We start from the raw sequence: 19,367 nt of genomic DNA, 5'->3' as shown, positions 1-19,367 counted from the left end.
AGATAGGAGAGTAATCTGGGAAAGAAGGACAGTGTCGTTTGATGAAGGATGTCCTACATCATTATATAAGAAGTTTAGGCTTTTTCCCTGCACAACACAGCTTTGGCATCAAGGATTTAGCATTAGTAGTTGCAACTATTGAATAAGCAAACTCAAAGTTTCAATACATGTAATATTTTCAAAAGAAAGTATTAGTATCTTTTCTGTAGGGTTGGTGCAGAAATTAAATGCAGAGATGATACATGTGAAAGGAATTCATTTATCTTGTTATTCATGAGCTGAATTTGGGGCATGATGGGTTTGGGGGGATAGAAAGAAGCTAGAATATTTTATGCGTATGTGAACACATGTTTGTGCAATATATAAAAATTTAATACATGAACGGTAAACACATTGTCCAGAACTTTGTTTTGTTTTTAATTGATATATTTTGGGGTTCTTCATCAACTGTTTTTAAGAGCTGCATAGTTTTTCACTAAACAAAATGCTATTATTTCTCTAACCACTTCTTTGTTGGTTGGCATTTAGTTTGATTTCAAGTATTGTGTTGTTACAAACATTTCATGCAATGACTATACTTACGTTTATGTCTAGACACATGTATAAATAGCTATAGAATAAATTCCTAGAAGCCGAATTGCTAGATCGGAGGACTTATGTATTTTTAATTTGGACAAATAGTTCAAATATTGCTTCCAAAGAGCTTGTACCATCAGGCTGCTGGTAGGAGAATATATTGGTATAAGCTTTTCCTCTGAGCTGTCTGCTTTTGTACTTTGCCCATATTTTTTGTTGGGTTTTTGGTCATTTTCACATTGATTCTTAAGAGCTCTTTATATATTACAGTAATTAGCCTTTTGTTCTATGTGCTTTTAATTATTTTCTCACTATTTGTCATATTTTTCTTTTGATTTTGTTTCTAGTATTTTCTTCTGCAAAATATTCAATTATTACATAATCAAATTGATCAAACTTTCATTTACGGCTTTAGAACAGTATGTCTTGCTTGAAAAGGTCATTCTCCATTACAATAACATATTAAAAACTATCTTATGTTTCCTTCTAATACAGTTCCATGTTTTTACACTTAAATCTTTGATCTTCTGGGATTTGTTTTTATAACAACTTTATTGAGATATAATATCATATCATATCATTCATCCATTTAAAGTGTACCATTCAATGGGTTTTAGTATATTTACAGAGTTGTGCAATCATCATTTGAGATTTCCTTTGGTGTAAGATGTGAGACAGGGATTCAGCTTTGTATTTTTCTAGACAGCTACTTAGATTTCTTAACACCATTTATGGAATAAGCCATCTTTTTTCACAGTGACTTAAACTATGCTAGGTACTTTTAATAAATTCATTTACTTCTACAACTGCCCTTTAAGGTTAGTATTATTTTCCCTATTTTCTCAATGAGGAAATTAGGACTCAGACCTGTTAAGTCAAACCACACTGCCTACAAACCAAAAGAAAGTATTCCAACAATAAGATTTTCTTTGTCTTCCTTTCTTGCTCTACTTTAATTCATTCAGAAAGATTTATTGAGGGCCCCTTATATATCAGGCTTTGTGCTAACATTAGGGGACAGAGAAGAAAGCCATGGCCCTTGTTAATGAAGAGATCAGGATGCGTGGGGGGGTGAGATAAATTAGGAGTTTGCGATTAGCAGATATACACTACTATATATAAAATAGATAAACAACAAGATCCTACTGTATAGCACAGGGAACTATATTCAATATCTTGTGATAAACTATAATGAAAAAGAACCTGAAAAAGAATATATATATGTGTGTGTATGTATGTATGTATATATTATATATATATATATATATATATATATATATATATATATAAAACTGAATAACTTTGCTGTATACCAGAAACTAACACAACATTGTATAGCAACTATACTTCAATAAAAATTTTAAATAAATAAAGAGATCCATAACAGGGGCAAACAGATAAGAAAAAGATGAGTGCAGTACAACAGGATACATTCCCCAGAAGAGGTATAGAAGGAGTCTTATATCTAATATCAGTCTCCCCAAATTTACCACACATTAATATTGAAGCAAATGTCATAAAATTCTCTGATAAAGGTAAAAAGAGTTTTTATGTAAAGTGTTTAGAATGGCATGTAGCACACCGTAAGGGCCATATTTAAGTCTTAGCTACAGACATATTGATAAATAGGCAGATACATAGATATCTGGGTAGAGGTTGGCCTTTTTACCTGAGGTATCCAGAAAACAATTGCCACGGTGCATTTTGCTTTGTGGAAGTCCAGGTGCATGAGAGCTCAACATAAGCAGAGGGGAATCTTTAAAAGCTATGTTGGCAAGGGGGACCTTCAAGATGGCGGAGGAGTAAGACGTGGAGATCACCTTCCTCCCCACAAATACATCAAAAATATATCTACATGTGGAACAACTCCTACAGAACACCTACTGAATGCTGGCAGAAGACCTCAGACTTCCCCAAAGGCAAGAAAATCCCCATGTACCTGGGTAGGGCAAAAGAAAAAAGAAAAAACAGAGACAAAAGAATAGGGACAGGACCTGCATCTCTGTGAGGGAGCTGTGAAGGAGGAAAAGTTTCCACACCCTAGGGAGCCCCTTCACTAGTGGAGAGTGGGAGTGGGAGGGGGGGAAGCTTCAGAGCCATGGACGAGATCACAGCAACAGGGGTGCAGAAGGCAAAGCAGAGAGATTCCCACACAGAGGATCGGTGCTGACCAGCACTCACCAGCCCAAGAGGCTTGTCTGCTCACCCGCTGGGGCAGGCGCGGCTGTGAGCTGAGGCTCAGGCTTCGGAGGTCGCATCCCAGGGAGAGGACTGGGGTTGGCGGTGTGAACACAGCCTGAAGGGGCTAGTGCACCACGGCTAGCCGGGAGGGAGTCCAGGAAAATGTCTGGACTTGCCTAAGAGGCAAGAGACCATTGTTTCGGGGTGCGTGAGGAGAGGGGATTCCTTCCCTGTCTGCCCACAGAAGGCAGAGCACCACCTAAATGAGCTCCAGAGACGGCTGCAAGCCATGGCTATCAGCACAGACACCAGAGACAGGGATGAAACACTAAGGCTGCTGATGCAGCCACCAAGAATCCTGTTTGCAAGCACAGGTCACTATCCACACACACCCCCCCATGGGGAGCCTGTGCAGCCTGCAACTGACAGGGTCCCGTGATTCAGGGACAACCTCCCTGGGAGAACACACAGCGCGCTTCAGGCTGTTGAAACGTCACACTGGCCTCTGTCACTGCAGGCTCATCCTGCATTCCAATTATAACTACTGTACCCCTCCCTCCCCTAGGCATGAGTGAGCCAGAGCCCCCTAATCAGCCGCTGCTTTAACCCTCTCCTGTGTGGGCGGGCAACAGATGCCTGAGGGTGACCTACATGCAGAGGCGGGGCCAAAACCAAAGCTGAACCCCAGGAGCTGTGCAAACAAAGAAGAGAAAGGGAAATCTCTCCCTGCAGCCTCAGGAGCACCAGACTATATCCCCACAATCAAGTTGATGTACCCTGTATCTGTGGAATACCTGAATAGACAATGAATCAACCCAAAATTGAGGCAGTGGACTTTGGGAGGAGTTGTTGACTTGGGGTTTTCTGTCTGTAACTGACTTGTTTCTGATTTTTATGTTTATCTTAGTATAGTTTTTAGCACTTGTTATCACTGGTGGATATGTTTATTGGTTTGGTTGCTCTCTTTTTTTAAAATTACTTTTGGATTTTAATTATTTTATTTCTATTTTTATTTTTATTTTCTTTCTTTTTTTTTTCTCCCTTTTCTTCTGAGCTGTGTGGCTGACAGGGTCTTGGTGCTATGGCCTGGTGTCAGGCATGAGCCTCTGAGGTTGGAGAGCCAAGTTCAGGACATTGGACCACCAGAGACCTCCCGGCCCCATGTAATATCAATTGTCAAGAGCTCTACCAGATATCTCCATCTCAATGCTAAGACCCAGCTCCAACCAACGGCCAGCAAGCTCCAGTGCTGGATGCCCCATGACAAACAACTAGCAAGATAGGAACACAACACCACCCACTAGCAGAGAGGCTGTCTAACATCATACTAACTTCACAGACACTCCAAAACACACCACCGGATGCAGCCCCGCCCACCAGAACACAGGCACCAGTCCCCTCCACCAGGAAGCCTATGCAAGCCACTGAATTAACCTTACCTAATGGGGGCAGACACAAAAAACAACAGGAACTATGAACCTGCAGCCTGTGAAAAGGAGACCACAAACATAGTAAGTTAAACAAAATGAAAAGACAGAGAAATATGTAGCAGATGAAGGAGCAAGTTAAAAACTGACCAGAGCAAACTAATGAAGATGATATAGGCAGTCTACCTGAAAAAGAATTCAGAGTAATGATAGGAAAGATGATCCAAAATTTGGAAAAACAATGGAGAGAATACAAGAAATGTTTAACAAGGACCTGGAAGAACTGAAGAGCAAACAAACAATGATGAACAACATAATAAATGAAATTTAAAATTCTCTAGAAGGAATCAATAGCAGAATAACTGAGGCAGAAGAATGGATAAGTGACCTGGAAGGTACAATAGTGGAAATAACTACCGCAGAGCAGAATAAAGAAAAAAGAATGAAAAGAATTGAAGACAGTCTCAGAGACCTCTGGGACAACACTAAATGCACCAACATTCAAATTATAAGGGTCCCAGAAGAAAAAGAGTAAAAAAAGGGTCTGAGAAAATATTTGAAGAGATTATAGTTGAAAACTTCCCTAACATGGGAAAGGAAATAGTCAGTCAAGTCCAAGGAAGCACAGAGAGTACCATATAGGATAAATCCAAGGAGAAACATGCCAAGACATATTAATCAAATTATCAAAAATTAAATACAAAGAAAAAATATTAAAAGCAGCAAGGAAAAAGCAACAAATACCATACAAGGGAATCCCCATAAGGTTAACAGCTGATCTTTAGGCAGAAACTCTGCAAGCCAGAAGGGAGTGGGAGGACATATTTAAAGTGATGAAAGGGAAAAACCTACAACCAATATTCTCCACCCAGCAAGGATCTCATTCAGACTCGATGGAGAAATTAAAACCTTTATAGACAAGCAAAAGTTAAGAGGATTCAGCACCACCAAGCCAGCTTTACAACAAATGCTAAAGGAACTTCTCTAGGCAGGAAACACAAGAGAAGGAAAAGACTGACAATAAGAAACCCAAAACAATTAAGAAAACAGTAATAGGAACATACATATTGATAATTACCTTAAATGTAAATGGATTAAATGCTCCAACCAAAAGACACAGACTGGCTGAAGGGATACAAGAAAAAACCCATATATATGCTGCCTACAAGAGACCCACTTCAGACCTAGGGACACATACAGACTGAAAGTGAGGGGATGGAAAAAGATATTCCATGCAAATGGAAATCAAAAGAAAGCTGGAGTAGCAATTCTCATATCAGAGAAAATGGGCTTTAAAATAAAGACTGTTACAAGAGACAAAGAAGGACACTACATAATGATCAAGGGATCAATCTAAGAAGATGATATAACAATTGTAAATATTTATGCACCTAACATAGGAGCAACTGAATACATAAGGCAAATGCTAACGGCCATAAAAGGGGAAATTGACAGTTTAACACAATAATAGTAGGTGACTTTAACACCCCACTTTCACCAATGGACTGACCATCCAAAATGAAAATAAATAAGGAAACACAAACTTTAAATGACACATTAAACAAGATGGACTTAATTGATATTTATAGGACATTCCATCCAAAAACAACAGAATACACTTTCTTCTCAAGTGCTCATGGAACATTCTCCAAGATAGATCATACCTTGGGTCACAAATCAAGCCTTGGTAAATTTATGCAAATTGAATTCATATCAAGTATCTTTTCCAACCACAATGCTATGAGACTAGATATCAATTACAGGAAAAAAACTATAAAAAATACAAACACATGGAGGCTAAACAATACACTGCTAAATAATGAAGAGATCACTGAAGAAATCAAAGAGGGAATCAAAAATGCCTAGAAACAAATGACAATGAAAACATGATGACCCAAAATCTATGGGATGCAGCAGAAGCAGTTCAAAAGGAAAGTTTATAGCAATACAAGCCTACCTCAGGAAACAAGAAAAATCTCAAATAAACAATGTAACCTTACACCTAAAGCAATTAGAGAAAGAAGCACAAAAAAACCCTAAAGTTAGCAGAAGGAAAGAAATCATAGAAATCAGATCAGAAATAAATGAAAAAGAAATGAAGGAAACAAAAGCAAAAATGAACAAAAGTAAAAGCTGTTTCTTTGAGAAGATAAACAAAATTGATAAACCACTAGCCAGCCTCATCAAGAAAAAAAGGGAGAAGACTCAAATCAACAGAAATAGAAATGAAAAAGGAGAAGTAACAACTGACCCCGCAGAAATACAAAGAATCGTGAGGGATTAATACAAGCAACTATATGCCAATAAAATGGACAACCTGGAAGAAATGGACCAATTCTTAGAAAAGCACAACCTTCAGAGACTGAACCAGGAAGAAACAAAATATAAACAGACCAATCACAAGGACTGAAATTGAAACTGTGATTTAAAAGCTTCCAACAAACAGAAGCCCAGGACAAGACGGCTTCACAGGGGAATTCTATCAAACATTTAGAGAAGAGCTAACACCTATCCTTCTCAAGCTCTTCCAAAATATAGTAGAGGGAGGAACACTCCCAAATTCATTCTATGAGGCCACCATCACCCTGATACCAAAACTAGACAAAGATTTCACAAAAAAAGAAAACTACAGACCAGTATCACTGATGAACATAGATGCAAACATCCTAAACAGAATACTAGCAAACAGAATCCAACAGCACATTAAAAGGATCATACACCATGATCAAGTGGGGTTTATCCCAGGAATGCAAGGATTCTTCGATATACGCAAATCAAGAATGTGGTACACCATATTAACAAACAGAAGGATAAAAACCATTTGATAATCTCAGTAGATGCAGAAAAAGCTTTTGAGAAAATTCAACACCCATTTTTCATAAAAACTCTCCAGAAAGTAGGCATAGAGGGAACTTACCTCAACATAATAAAGGCCATATATGACAAGCCCACAGCCAACATCATTCTCATATGGTGAAAAACTGTAACCATTTCCTCTAAAATCAGGACCAAGACAAGGATGCCCACTCTCACCACTATTATTCAACATAGTTTTGGAACTTTTAGCCACAGCAATTGGAGAAGAAAAAGAAATAAAAGGAATCCAAATCAGAAAAGAAGTAAAGCTGTCACTGTTTGCAGATGACCTGATACTATACAGAAAGAATCCTAAAGATGCTACCAGAAAACTACTAGAGCTAATCAGTGAATCTGGTAAAGTAGCAAGATGCAAAATTAATGCACAGAAATCTCTTGCATTCCAATACACTAATGATGAAAAACTTGAAAGTGAAATTAAGGAAACACTCCCATGTACCATTGCAACAAAAAGAATAACATACCTAGGAATAAACCTACCTAAGGAGGCAAAAGACCTAGGTTCAGAAAACTATAAGACACTGATGAAAAAAATTAAAGATGATACAAACAGATAGAGAGATATAACACGTTCTTGGACTGGAAGAATCAACATTGTGAAAATGACTATAATACCCAAAGCAATCCACAGATTCAATGCAATCCCTATCAAACTACAAATGGCATTTTTCACAGAACTAGAACAAAAAATTTCACAATTTGCATGGAAACACAAAAGACCCCTAATAGCCAAAGCAATCTTGAGAAAGAAAATGGAGCTGGGGAAATCAGGCTCCCTGACTTCAGACAATATTACAAAGCTACAGTAATCATGACAGTATGGTATTGGCACAAAAACAGAAATATAGATCAATGGAACAGGATAGAAAGCCCAGAGATAAATCCACATACATATGGTCACCTTACCTTTGATAAAGGAGGCAAGAATATACAATGGAGAAAAGACAGCCTCTTCAATAAGTCGTGCTAGGAAAACTGGACAGCTACATTGAAAAGCATGAAATTAGAACACTGCCTAACACCATACACACACACACACACACACACACACACACACACACACACACACACACTCAGAATGGATTAAAGACCTAAATGTAAGGCCAGACACTATCAAACTCTTAGAGGAAAACATAGGCAGAACACTCTATGACATACATCACAGCAAGATCCTTTTTGACCCACCTCCTAGAGAAATGGAAATAAAAACAAAAATAAACAAATGGGACCTAATGAAACTTAAATGCCTTTGCACAGCAAAGGAAACCATAAACAAGCCGAAAACACAACCTTCAGAATGGGAGAAAATATTTGCAAATGAAGCAACTGACAAAGGATTAATTTCCAAAATATACAAGCAGCTCATGTAGCTCAATATCAAAAAAAACAAACAACCCAATCGAAAAATGGGCAGAAGATCTAAATAGACATTTCTCCAAAGAAGATATACAGATTGCCAACAAACACATGAAAGGATGCTCAACATCACTAATTATTAGCGAAATGTAAATCAAAACTACAATGAGGTATCACCTCACACTGGTCAGAATGGCCATCATCAAAAAATCTACAAACAATAAATGTTGGAGAGGATGTGGAGAAAAGGAACCATCTTGCACTGTTGGTGGGAATGTAAATAGATACAGCCACTATGGAGAACAGTATGTAGGTTCCTTAAAAAATTAAAAATAGAACTACCATATGACCCAGCAATCCCACTACTGGGCATATACCCTGAAATAAACATAATTCAAAAGAAGTCATGAACCACAATATTCATTGCAGCACTATTTACAATAGCCATGACATGGAAGCAACCTAGGTGTCCATCGACAGATGAATGGATAAAGAAGATGCAGTACATATATACAATGGAATATTACTCAGCTATAAAAGAAACGAAATTGAGTTATTTGTAGTGAGGTGGATGGACCTAGAGTCTGTCATACAGAGTGAAATAAGTAAGAAAGAGAAAAACAAATATCGTATGCTAGCTCATATATATGGAATCGTAAAAAAAAAAAAAAAAAAAAAAAAAAAATGGTTCTGAAGAACCTAGGGGCAGGACAGGAATAAAGACACAGACGTAGAGTATGGACTTGATGACACGGTGAGGGGGAAGTGTAAGCTGGGACGAAGTGAGAGAGTAGCATTGACATATGGACACTACCAAATGTGAAATGGATAGCTAGTAGGAAGCAGCCGCATTGCACAGGGAGATCAGCTCGGTGCTTTGTGACCACCTAGAGGGTTGGGATAGGGAGGGTGGGAGGGAGATGCAAGAGGGAGGGGATATGGGGGTATATGTATACATATAGCTGATACACTTTGTTATACAGCAGAAACTAACACAACATTTTAAAGAAACTATACTCCAATAAGGTTGGAGTATAGAGAAAGAAAGCAAGCTATATTGGCTCCTCGAGGGGATGAGCTGGTGATCACACCAAAAGGTGAGTTGACCTTAAGCCCTACTGAGCCTTAAACTAGAAGTGGACTTAACCTAGAAGTGAGCTTTTCTTGTCCTGTAGTTGAATTTTTTTAAGTGGCACATTTTCTTTCTGGTGAGAAAATAAACAAGGAGAGGGGAAAATGTTTGGAGGATAAAGCTTTAAAAGTAACAATGTTCTTTTAGCCAAAATAGTGAAATGTTCCTTTCTTAGTATAAAGTCTTTGTTTACTTAACAGACTGCACACCGGCAGGGGAGGACATCTCTGTGTGGGAGGGAGCCTGTGTTCACCTGCTGTGAGCAAAAGTTCAGATCAGAAACTGAGAAAGTGGAGTCTTAACAATTCTCTTCTCATCCCCTTTCAATAGTCTCCCACATTTTCCCATGAGCAGCTTGTTCTGCACTTTTCCAGAGAGAGTGTATTCTTCTCACTGGATATCCTGCTATTTCTAAGCAGCAATTATTATCTGGCCACAGCACAGTGCTGGCACTTCAGCACACATTAGGACTGAGCCCTCAGCCATGGCACACACCTACAACTCTCAATTCAGTTCTCACTATGCGTGCGTGTGTGTGTGTGTGTGTGTGTGTGTGTTTTACTTCAGAGGACGTGGAGGGACCATACGTTAAGTATAATCATTGAGACAATATGATAGAAGGACCCCGGGGCTTATCTTCCATACAAACAGAAGTGCTTCATATTTGCTGGTGGCAGTCTTAAATTTGAGGGCTCTTGGGGGAATATTCACTGCAGTGAAGTTGCAATTTTCTAAGCAATGCTCTAAGAGTCTTGAAGAACTTTACGCTGATGACTCCAAAAGAATGAACACATTGCCTTTCAATGGGAAAAACTCACTTGGTCTAAACACTTCAGTCAATCCATTATTTGTGTAATAAATTAAAAGTGTGTACTTTGGTGGCTCTGATGATATTTTCAGTAAATCACTAGAATGTCGCCTGCATGGTAATGACTGATTACGTGGTATGTAAGGGTCTCTCACCGGCATTACCACCCGGTGAAAATGCTTGCCATGTGAGCTAGTGGACAGATGATTTGTCACCCTAAGATCAGGTACAAATCTATGTGGACTTGGAAGGTTAACTGACACTTGTCACCTGCCCGACACAAAGGAACCCTTTACTGTCCACTGAGGTCATTTCACATTGGGGTCAGGGCTTCATTTCCAAAGCCCTGCCGAAGTATCTTATACTAATTTCAAGGAGCCAATCAGGCTAGCACATTTAACTCAATTTCAGGGGGACAGATGAATCAATGGCCTCAGAGATGGGGTGATTGTTAAGAATCTGGAGGTAACCTGTCTATGATAAGACAAGATTAGTCTAAATCCATGAGGTACTCTTGAGGCTGTGAGACACACGGGGCTTGGAAGAACAAGATTTATTTTCAAAAGAAGCACGGCGTTAGGCATAGAGCAGGAGTAGTTTACCAAGCAGACCAGCCCATGACTCACAGTGTGAGACACGTCAGCCTGCAGTGATGAATTCCACCGATCGCATCAGTCTGGCATTCAGAGCATCTCAGAGCCACCTTGAGGGGGAACCTCGTTCTGCTCCTTACCCTCTCCCAGTGAAGTCCAACTGCACTTAAGTCATGGGAGAAGAAACAGGTTTGAAAAGCACATTTGCTCATGGAAGTTTCTCCTCTATGGAAATGAGCACCTGTTTTTCAGAAGCCCTTAGGTACCTCTTCCTCCACGTGGGAAATAAAAAGCTCTGATGAGGGTGTGCAGATCAAACCTGCTTGTATACCTTCAAAAATAATTTTACAAAATGTAAAATGACCCCCCTAGCCTCTCTTTGTATAAATGGATATTGATAGATGGAAACCGAAAAACCCCAGGAGATCAACATAAGACATTCAATTTAGCTGTCCTGAAAAAATGTACAGTAGGGTTAGAAAAAAAGTTAAAAATTAAGAGGCTGTTTAATATCAATAGTGGCAGGTTTAGTTGTATTTAAAGAGCTTCTGTATCTTTGATGTTACAAAATCTCTCAGCACATGCTCTGATATGCCGTGACTCCATAACTCTTTGTATGATCAAGAGGTTTACATATACAACCCACTGACGTGCAGGACAAAATGCTGAAGATGGCAAAGTGTAAGTGATATACCTTGAAAGATGTAAAACTTGAATGGTTGTATCTCAAAGCTGATTACTTGAGAGGAAAGTGGGTTAAGATTCTGGAATCCAACTGCCTGGGTCCAAATCTTGATACCACTATTTACCAATTATGTGACCTTGAACCAATTACTTAAACTCTTGTGTGCCTGAATGAGCATATACCCACGGTGGACTGTAGGTTGAACAGGAAATAAATAAGTCATGAATATATGGTTGTTTGCTATAGTAGTTAGCCTATGTGGATCAGTAAAGAAATTGGTCCTGAGAGTGAGCTACTAAGATCAAAAATATTTATCCCCTTAATGCCAAGTAACAAGAAACAGATATAGCAAGCTAGAGAGCCCTGTTATAACACTGCAAAATATCTGGTAAAACCACGGTCTGAAAGAAATTGGAAGGCAGACCACTCACCTGGAGAAGCGGACAGGAGTCAGAGTGATGGTGTGTGGTTACCGGTACAAAAAAGAAGTGAACTCAAGCCAAGAATTGAATGGTTCTCAAGCAGAAACTGAAAGGAAAGGGGGAAATCCCAAAGATAAATAGTCTTACAAGTTTGGAAAAGCCAAATGCTTCTGGCTATGAAATAGTAAAGAGATGAAGTCAAAAAGTGTTCTGCGTTTAAAGGCCGGTAAGCCTTCTCAATTTACAAGGTAACTCAGTGTTCAGAGAGACAGGGAGAGGGAGGAAATTGGGTAGCAACAGCACCTCTGGCATTGGAGCCAGAGTGGAACCAGTCACAAGGAGTAGCGCTAAGAGAAGTGGCAGATTAGGAGGGACCAAGATGTTGAAGGTCCGAAGGTCAAAAGGCAAAGGCAAGGAACAGGATGAACTAAAGGCAGGGACTGAGAGAGGGAGGGAAGGAGAGAAAGACGGAATTTTTATAGATGAGTACAGACTCAATATCATCATAGGAGCAGGAATGCCTTTTTCTCACTCAAGAATAAGAGAAGAAATAGTGACAAAACGGAAATTCTGAGAATTTCGTGTTAGAAATAATATCACCTCAAATTGCTTAGGAAATGGGATGTAATATTATTTACAGAAAATATGGGAAGGGAGATTGAGGCTGGAGACTTCAGGACATGGGAGGAAAGCATAAATGTTGTTGGGGGCCTGGGATCAGACAAGGCTCAAGGTTGCCCTTGTATTTCTGGCCCTTGCCCAATCTTCTTGTCCATTTCTTACTGCCTACCTTATAATTTATGCTGCACGACACTTGTGAACAGATGCAGATTATCCACAGCACTTACTCCTGTTAAGGTTATCACCTCTATCCCACCGCATCCTGCTCTTGGATATCTCTTTCTCATTTTTCAAGGTTCAGGTACATATTTCCTCTTCCAGGAGGCCTTCCTTGACAGCCCAGCATTCTCTATCCCTTGGGTTATACACTTTTCCTCTGTGCTCTGAGATTATCCTTTACATCAGTAATCAGCAATTTTTTTTTTTTTTCTGTATAAGACCAGAGGGTAAATATTTTAGGCTTTGTGAGTAATATGGCTTCTGTTGCATCTACTCGACTCTGACATTTTATGGTGAAAGCAGCCATAGACAATATGTAACCAATGAGCATGACTATGTTTCAATAAAACTTTATTGACAAAAATAGTACCAGACTTGATTTGGTCTGTGGGCCATGCTTTACTCCTGCTGTATACCTTGTTCTATATTCAAAAAACGTATTGAGCACCAACTATGTGCCGTTGGGTGATAAGAATGTAATGATGAGCAAGACAGGAACGTGCCTGCTTCAAAAGGAACTACCAATCTCTTTGGAAGACAGATAGTGAAAAGAAAAGAGAAGAGAAGGGAAGGGAAGTGTAGAAAAAAGGAATAAGTAAAGTTGTAATTAGTGGCAGGAGGAAAAAAACTAGATTCTATGGAGGAGAAGTTTGAGATGCCCGTGGGATATCCAAATAGCTCTTAGAGATCTGGAACTCAGAAAAACCTTTGCGCCTGGAGATTCAGCTTTGGAAGCTGCCAAGAAAGAGTGTTTGAGTGCAGAAGGAGAGAAACAGACAGCATCTCAGGGGAATCCAGCCTAAAAGGAAGATGAAGCTGCACAAGAGGAGCAGTGGGAGAGACGAAGAGGAACCAGGAAGGAGCGGGACAAGAAGCCCAGAATGTTCTCTAAATGTAGGCTAGAGATGTCAAGAAGAGAAGCATAAATCTGTGGGCCAGATCAAGATGATATTCCAGCTTCAGAAAAAGTATTGAGTAGCCCGGGGATGGAAGTGATGAAAGTAGACGGTGGATGTGGCCCGAGGAGGAAGACTGATTCTTTAGGCAGAGAGAAGAGTCGAGGGGAGAGAGATTTAGAGGTGACTGATTACAGGGCTTAGGATGAACCAGGAGGAAAATGAAATCAGAAAACTGTAATCAAAGAATAGGAGGAATTACCTGTCAAAGATAAAGAGTAGGTCCAGTAGGAATAAAGGAGTGAGGAAGTAGAGGCTACAGAAGCTATACTCCTGGAGAGGGAGGTTCCAATTTAAGATACTACTGGTGGTACAATCTCCAGGGGTGGAATCCACTAAAAGAGGGAAGAAACCAAATAACTGAAATGTAGAACCTTATGAACACTGAGACCAAGTTTCCCATCATTATAACAAAGCAGAATATTAAGTGACTGGCTTTAGAGTTGACCAAAAGTCTGAGTGTTTTGAAAAATTACCCAGGGCTCTTTTGTTTCTGCAAGAATGGGCTCAATGAACTCACTAAAAGGAGAACATATCTCTCTCATGCTCAGCCTTCCCTCTGTGCACCTGTGAACATGTAAACTTTGTGGCTTTGGGTCAAAGTCTGTGCTTCATGTGTGAGTGTACTTTAACTATCACAGGCTATATGTCAAGGCAAATGAGCTAAGAACACATAATTGTAACTAGTAAAAATGTCATTCCTCTTAGAAAGGATAGTGTTTAGGTAGAGAAAACTGGAATATAATAAAAACCAATAGGGGAAATTTTAAGAATATGGCCAAAAAATCATCTTCTTAGAGTTATTCTGAGGAAAGGGAGATAAAAGCCATGTTGTATGATTCATTTGGAAGAACTGGATTTCAAGTGGAAATAACTTGTGGTCCATTACCTTGAGAAGAGTTGCTATGAGACTGAAAGCCAGTGCTGTCTTCATTGAGAGTTGGAGGAATAAATGCATGGAGCAATGTAGGAGCATTTTGGAACGTAAAGTCCTCAGAAGGCACATTCCAAGTCAAGCAGACCTTGCTGAAGAAGTAGGGAAGCATGACAGTAGGAAGAAGGTTTTCAACTCTCTGCTTTTCTCAGCTTCAATCCATATGTAGCATTGTTGCTATTGTTGTTTTCCTTTGAAACATAAGGGAATCTACCAAGAGAAGCCAATCAACATTGGTGCCCAGTAAATGGACTTCCAATAAATGGAGAAAAAAGCCAAAAAGATTCTTTCGGCATAAGGAAGTCCATGCTCATTGAAATCACAGAAAGGAGTGAGGCTTTCTTTCAGGCAGTGACCTCAGGATATGTTCAGCTCAAGAAAAAGCCATTCTCCTTCAGAGAGGCATTAGCTCACTGATGACTGAAGCATTGGAATGGTTGCCACAGGATGCCAGGCCATCCACACATATCTAGCCATACATCCAATCCCTTCCAGAATGAGGACCCTACTCATGTCCCTGTAATCATGTCCTGACACAAGGCCAAGAGGACTCTCAGCCCCCTCTCCTCTCTCTTCATTGCAGTCTCTAAGGGTGGACTTCAGCCTTGCAAGAGTCGCTGGGAGCCCACCTCCAATCTTGGCAACAGAGTACAGATAATTGATATGCTTATTACTCATCCAGAAGGATCCAGACCCTTTTTGTTCATACCGGTGCAAATGGTTGTCATGAAAATTACACAGGAAGCATTACAGTGACCTATCTGAAAGATGTGTCTGTGTATTCGCTTCAAACACTTAGTCATCTAATATCCAATTATCTTTATTAAGCCAAATGTTACCTAGGAGTAAGACTCTAGGGAATTCGTTGCTATTTACTTTTCTCACATCAGTAGGTTGATAGTCAAAAGAGCTTTGAAGACGAGATATTTTCTAATAAATAGACAATGCCTTAATATACAGTCTTTTCATATACTTTAGGGTGCTAAAGTAGCAAGAAAGGAGGTTACAGTTGGCTATTATAGGTGCTTCTGTCAGAATGTGTAAAACATACTTCTGGGTGTGAATGGCTTGCCAAAGGGAGAAGGAATTCTGCGCTTCTATAGATAACGATCCACTTGAGTTTGCTTGTTCAGTGTATACAGTTTAAGAACTAAAGTAAGTCCCTAGAAGAAAATTCTCTAATGGTTGCGTCTATTCAAATATCCAGTTGAAAAGGGAGTTAGTCAATCTTTTAAGATGCCTGCATCAAGTATGTAAAACATCAGGAAGAATGCCTCCGGTTATTCACTTTCCATTTGGATGTGTTGCAATTACACAAAGCAATTAGGTAGTTTTTCTCCCATGTACTTACATGAGCAGATTCTCTTGATTGGAATGAAGGTAAACGAATGAACAGAGAGTGGTCTGTATGAAAGCAAGTTTCTATTTTTGATAAACCAATAATTGTTTCTCTGTGGATGATAAACACTTCACTTCTTCATTAACTTGATTTTAGTTATACACTATGTTTTAGTCTCTTATATATGCCAGATTCAGTGCGAGACACTAGGAACTCAAAGATCAATTTTATTCATTCATTCCTTTATTCATTCAGTGAATATTTACTGAGTGAGAATCTATTATGCTCTGGGCACTAAATTAAGTGTTGAGGGTTTAACAATGAGCGAAACAATGCCCTACTGCAGTGTAAATTTAGTAAAGTAGACAGGCATTAAATACACACACACACAGACACACTAAATGATAAAATAAGTAAAACTATTAATTGTAATCAGTGCCAAGAAGGAAGAGTACAGGGTCTTATGAGAGAGAGTAACAAGAGGACACCGTAGATCAGGGGAAAAGGGGGTGTCAGAGAAGGCCTTTTTGAGGAGGTGACACAATCTGAAACCTAAAGAACTAGGAATTAGATAGGAAAAGATTTGGGAAGAGTGAACCAAGGAGAGAGATGTGTATGTAGGTTTTAGAAGAAAAAAGAATATTTGATGGGTTTAAGAAACTAAAAGAAGGTAAGCCTTTGGAACTCTGGAACTCCGTGATCCCTGGCACAGTGGTCCTGGATGAGACTGGCAAGGCAGCCGCAGGAACGAGGCCCTCAGGCTTTGATTGGGAGGGCAATCTTCAGCCCTGGGCCAAGAGAGCCCATTGCAGTATTAAGAGAATTCTGGGGAGAACATAAGAGTGACCAAGATATGCGTTTTTCAAAGATCAGACTCACAGGTGATGTATTTCCTCAAGTCTCTATAGCAGGAAGAAAATAAAATTCACATTTCTTATCCTGGCCATTCTAATTGCAAAAGCTTTTATGCACAAAAAAAAAAAACCAAAATGCACCACCAAATGCTGTTTTGTGGTGCAAAAATAAAATGCAACAGTCAATTACAGCCATTGAAATGTCTGAAGAAGAAGCAATTCCTTTCGTACCCTCTTTGTTTTATAGAAAACATTAATGCATTCACTATCCTTTAAGACAAATGACACATATCCAATACAGAATATCATGATTCTAGGCACTAAACCAATGACCTAGGAATTCTCATGGGGATTTTAGAATCATTCATTCAATTAGGATTTCTCAAGCTCTTATTTAGATCCCAAGCACTTTGCAAGATATTCAAGGTCCCTACTTTCCTGGAGCTTCCATTCAAATGGTAAAGGCAGATAAAGAAAAGTCAATACACAAGTAAGATAATCTCCAATTGTGACAAGTGCTTTTACAGGAAACAAAAACAAGGAGCAGCAGGCTGCATGGTAGAGGGCAAAATTCAGCTAGCCGGTCCTCCAGGAGGTGACATCGGAACTGAGGCCTGAGTGACAAGATGTTTTGAGATAACCAGACTCCATTTGCAGAAGAGAATATTTTCAAGTGTTTTTTTCATTAGGATAAGAAACAAGCTAGTCATTTTAATGGTTGGTTTGAAGGCTCAGAAAAAGTATTCTGGCTTTGAAATCAAATAGGGTAGATGAACAGATGCAAAGCAGTGTGCCAAACAATCCAAGAAACTGGAATTGAAAAAGGAGAATTAAAAGTGGCCAAAACGACCACCAGTCCCTCTCATCAGGAAAATTGCACAAGCCACTTAGATAAGCGCATCCAACAGAGGGAAGACAGCAGAGGCAAGAAGAACTACAACCCTGCAGCCTGTGGAACAAAAACCACATTCACAGAAAGATAGACAAGATGAAAAGGCAGAGGGCTATGTACCAGATGAAGGAACAAGATAAAACCCCAGAAAAACAACTAAATGAAGTGGAGATAGGAAACCTTCCAGAAGAATTCAGAAAAATGATAGTGAAGATGATCCAGGACCTCGGAAAAAGAATGGAGGCAAAGATCGAGAAGAGCAAAAAATGTTGAACAAAGACCTAGAAAAATTAAAGAACAAACAAACAGAGATGAACAATACAATAACTGAAATGAAAAATACACTAGAAGGAATCAATAGCAGAATAACTGAGACAGAACGGATAAGTGACCTGGAAGGCAGAATGCTGGAATTCACTGCTACGGAACAGAATAAAGAAAAAAGAATGAAAAGAAATGAAGACAGCCTAAGAGGCCTTTGGGACAACATTAAACGCAACAACATTTGCATTATAGGGGTCCCAGAAGGAGAAGAGAGAGAGAAAGAACCCAAGAAAATATTTGAAGAGATTATAGTTGAAAACTTCACTAACATGGGAAAAGAAATAGCCACGCAAGTCCAGGAAGCTCAGATAGTCTCATACAGGATAAACCAAAGGAGAAACATGCCGAGACACATAGTAATCAAATTGGCAAAAATTAAAGACAAAGAAAAATTATTGAAAGCAGCAAGGGAAAAATGACAAATAATATACAAGGGAATTCCCATAAGGTTAACAGCTGATTTCTCAGCAGTAACTCTACAAGCCAGGAGGGAGTGGCAAAACATATTTAAAGTGATGAAAGGGAAGAACCTACAAACAAGATTACTCTACCCAGCAAGGATCTCATTCAGATCCGATGGAGAAATCAAAAGCTTTACAGACAAGCAAAAGCTAAGAGAATTCAGCACTACCAAACCAGCTCTACAACAAATGCTAAAGGAACTTCTCTAATTGGGAAACACAAGAGAAGAAAAGGACCTACAAAAAAAACCCCAAAACAATTAACAGAATGGTCACGGGAACATACATATCGATAATTACCTTAAACGTGAATGGATTAAATGCTACAACCAAAAGACACAGGCTCACTGAATGGATACACAAACAAGACCCATATATATGCTGTCTACAAGAGACCCACTTCAGACCTAGGGACACACACAGACTGAAAGTGAGGGGATGGAAAAAGATATTCCATACAAATGGAAATCAAAAGAAAGCTGGAGTAGCAATACTCATAACAGATAAAATAGACTTTAAAATGAAGAATGTTACAAGAGACAGGAAGGATACTACATAATGATCAAGGGAACAATCCAATAAGAGCTATAACAGTTATAAATATATATGCACCCAACATAGGCACACCTCAATACATAAGGCAGCTGCTAACAGCTATAAAAGAGGAAATCGACAGTAACACAATAATAGTGGGGGACTTTAACACCTCA

At 39.2% G+C, this 19,367-nt stretch overlaps 1 protein-coding gene across 3 annotated transcripts in view; it reads right to left on the bottom strand.

Annotated features, from left to right (window-relative positions):
* The window catches only part of ESR1 (estrogen receptor 1), a 290,300-nt gene that overhangs the window by 72,077 nt on the left and 198,856 nt on the right, over window positions 1–19,367 (bottom strand). The window lies entirely within an intron of this gene.

This window comes from Kogia breviceps, chromosome 13 (assembly GCF_026419965.1).
Source record: "Kogia breviceps isolate mKogBre1 chromosome 13, mKogBre1 haplotype 1, whole genome shotgun sequence".
NCBI lineage: Eukaryota > Metazoa > Chordata > Mammalia > Artiodactyla > Physeteridae > Kogia > Kogia breviceps.
This window is presented reverse-complemented; position numbering and strand designations above follow the sequence as displayed.